Here is a 3978-nt window from a genome sequence, read left to right on the forward strand (position 1 = left end):
GCTGAAGCTTTAAACTCATGCAGGGCATTCTACAGAGTGCTTTGAGTCCAAACAGCGTGACACCAAATACCGTACCGGTTCTACAGTTTAAAAGCATCGTCAGATGAGAGCAGAGACTTGTTTTAAATGCAAGTCACTTTGCCTTACAAATGTTCTTAAATCTACTTTAAGTGTTCTGATGCTGGGATTACACGATTTTAAGCCACCGACACTTGAGAGACTCCCCTATAAGCAGGAGAAACCAGTATATGTTGCTAATCCTGAGACTAAACGGAAGATTAAGACTTGCAAAGACCTTTTTTCCCCACCGTACATGTCCGAGACATGTGTGTTTTCACATTTTAAAGGCAGCTTGGCTTATTTATGAATAATGAATTGTGATTAGCGTTTTAATTATGCCCTGAAATATGCATGGCTTTTTGCATAATTGCTCTCTTAAAGCGTTTGGCCAGGGTGAAAATAAAACAACAAATGACACAAACCTGCGGATACGAGAATAGAGAAGTAATCTGAATAGACATGACAACCCTCAGGGCTAATTACCAACACTGACACCGCCGCCACCTGAACACACAAACATAACGCAGTCATTGTGGTACCACTACTAGTGGTAGTAGAACTAGTAGTAGTTTTAGTAGCAGTAGTAATAGAAGTATTTGATACAGTAGTAGTAGTAGTGTTAGTTGTGGTAGTAGTTTTAGCAGCAGTAGTAGCAGTAATAGTAATGGTAATAGTAGTAGTAGCAGTAGCATAGTATCAGCAGCAAGTAGTAGTAGTAGCCTAGCAGAAGTAATAGTAGTAGATATACAGTAGTAGTAGCAGCGTTAGTTGTGGTAGTAGTCTTAGCAGCAGTAGCAGTAATAGTAATAATAGTAGTAGTAGTTGCAGTAGCATAGTATCAGCAGCAAGTTGTAGTACTAGCCTAGCAGAAGTAATAGAAGTAGTAGATATACAGTAGTAGTAGCAGCGTTAGTTGTGGTAGTAGTCTTAGCAGCATTAGCAGTAATAGTAATAATAGTAGTAGTAGTTGCAGTAGCATAGTATCAGCAGCAAGTTGTAGTACTAGCCTAGCAGAAGTAATAGAAATAGTAGATACTGTAGTAGTAGCGTTAGTTGTGGTAGTAGTCTTAGCAGCAGTAGCAGTAATAGTAATAATAGTAGTAGCAGTAGCATAGTATCAGCAGCAAGTCGTAGTAGTAGCCTAGCAGAATTAGTGGTAGTAATAGTACTTGCAGTCAGTAGTAGAAATAGTAGCAGTAGTTGTACTAGAAGTAGGAACAGCAGTACTGAGAGCCAACATCTTATTGACCTACAACTTAAAACCAACAACACATTTTGTCTGACTTTCAAATTATTTGTGGCTAGCTAACCCTGCCAGATGCCCGAACCACCTCACCTGGCAACTGGTGGTTCAGGGATCTGATCAGGATGCCTCCTGGGCGCCTTCCTTTGGAGGTTTTCCCGGGCACGGCCAACTGGGAGAAGACCCCGGGGTCGACCCAGAACTCCCTGGAGGGACTACATGTCCAATCTGGCCTGGGAACATCCTGGGATCCCCCAGGAGGAGCTGGAGGGCGTTGCTGGGGAGAGGGACGTCTGGAGTGCCCTACTTAGCTTGCTGCCACCGCGACCCAACCCCGGAGAAGCAGCTGATGATGAAGGAATGAATAACCCTGCTAATGCTGACACTAATAATATAATAATAATAATAAATCAATCTTATATAGTGCTTTTCTAGTACTCAAAGTCGCTTAAAAATAAATGGAGTGAAACAAGACGACGGATGAACATAACACAGACATACAGGGGTGGATGGGAAGGGGGGGCAGACATACAGGAGTGGATGGGAAGGGGGGGCAGACATACAGGGGTGGATGGGAAGGGGGGGCAGACATACAGGGGTGGATGGGAAGGGGGGGCTACGAGAGGGAGAAGCCGCAGCCACACACGACGCCAGCAGTGCTCTCCCACTTGGACAGATATAAAGGGAAAGAAAAACAAACATCATAAATCACAGATGCTGATCGAGCGCTCAATCCCCAGCCTACCCCAGACCAGGGGTGGATGAGCGGATGGGGGGGGGGGCACTAGAAGGCAATGGAGGAAAGGTGTGTCTTGAGACGGGATTGGAAGAGTGGGAGGGATTCTGAGTCTCTAATGATTTGGGGGAGTGAGTTGCAGAGGCCGGGACCTGGGGGGAGAGAGAAGGGAGGCTGAGGTGGATCTGAGGGACCGAGAGGGTTGGTAGGGGGAGAGGAGATCGGTGAGGTTTGGGGGAGCCAGTGTGTGAAGGGCTTTATAAGTAAGAAGCAGGAGTTTGTAATTGATCCGGTGGGAGATGGGTAGCCAGTGGAGGTCTTTCAGGACCGGGGTGGTGTGCGGTGCCAGGATTTGGTGAAACCTATAAGTCCAAGGTACAAGGGGTGAAGAGGGCGGTAAATGAGAACTGAGAAGTTCATGTGAGAATGCACACGGGCCGTTTCACCACAGCTGCCAATGAGGTGTCTGTAGGGAAAACCCCCAACGTGTTTTTTATTTATTTTGCATCCCAAACTGTTTGATACGGTCAGTTAAAGGCAATGAGAAATGTTATGTGAGGAGAGCCAACTTCAGTTTGGACAGTCTGAGCACCCCCCCGTACGGCTCTGCGTGTCTTTACGGGCTGACAGTTTTACAGGGGACCTGTGCTAATAAAAGCAGAGGCCTTACTCTCCAAAGATGAAACACGTTTAAGCCCCCTTAAGCGTTTCTGCAGATGTGACCAAAACGCTTTTATTCTTCTCTCCAAATCTGTGCCGTGTATTATCTTAACGCGTATTTAAAGGATTATGTTATGCACCACAACCCCCCATCAAATGACTCACTGCTGCACACCACGTTTGATTAGGGCGTTCAGAACAGCTGGATCAGCAAAATCCATCGTGCCCCCTCCCCTCCCCCCCCACACACACATCTGGCACTACAGGTCCGATCGCCACCACACCAGAATTACTACATCAAAGATCAGTGCCGTCAAATACTAAACAGTACGCGGCAGGGGACACGCCATACGAGGCAATTAGCGGTTTGTTTCCAGCCCCTGAGATCGGGGTGTAGGGGGGGTGGTGGTGGGTGGGGTTGTGGGTGTACCGTGAGGTGTCCTGGCCCGTCACGTGTCGAGTGGATGGGTGCGTCGCTAAATCTGCGCCCCCCCCCCCTCGGTGAATGACGAGAGGGAGTGTGTGGTCTCTGCTGTTTAGGGACCCGGAAAGGTTATCAGCGAACGCTCCTAACAAAAGGCGGAGGCAGGGCCGAGGAGGAGAGCCCCCTCCCCTCCCCCTCCATCCCCCTCCCTCCATCCCCGCTACTATCTGTTTGACATTTCTGTTAGCGTGGGTATTGGCAGAGCCGGCTCGCGCTGACAAATGCCACGGCTGTCACGGGCTGGATTTTAATGACACCTGGCCGCCTCTTTCAGGGGCCCCGGGATGAGCTTCATTAGCTTAGCGGGGGTAAGGCTAGCGGCTGGCGGCTGGTGTGCTTCCCTGCGGCGCCTCACTGGGACTCTGCCGGCCTCGGATTTGAGAAGTGTGTGGCTTCACAACTGAGGAGGTCAGGGGCCCTAGAAAGAGAGAGTTGCGCCAATGAGGGGCCAGAACTCGAGAGGGCCACGTGGTTCATGTAGCCCCCCCCCCCCGAATAGTTCCAAACGAAGCTTGGCGGGTCATTTAAATGAACTGCTTAGCCGCGATTTCTGGTAACTACTGTAAACTACTAGTAAGACCCGTTAGCCCCCTAGCTAACGGGTCTGACCCTTTAGTCCGAGCGGTTAGTGACGTCGCCTTGTGGTGCGATACACCCGTATCGAATCCCGCACCGGGCAAGAAAATAACCGGTTACATTGGTGGCAGCGGTGGGATCCGGAAGTGTGCAGATCCTCAGAAGTCTCTTCGGAGCGCGGGAATAACAAACCGCGAGGGCGCGCTTCCGGGGAGGGTG

Source organism: Lampris incognitus, chromosome 6 (genome assembly GCF_029633865.1).
Source record: "Lampris incognitus isolate fLamInc1 chromosome 6, fLamInc1.hap2, whole genome shotgun sequence".
Classification (NCBI taxonomy): Eukaryota; Metazoa; Chordata; class Actinopteri; order Lampriformes; family Lampridae; genus Lampris; species Lampris incognitus.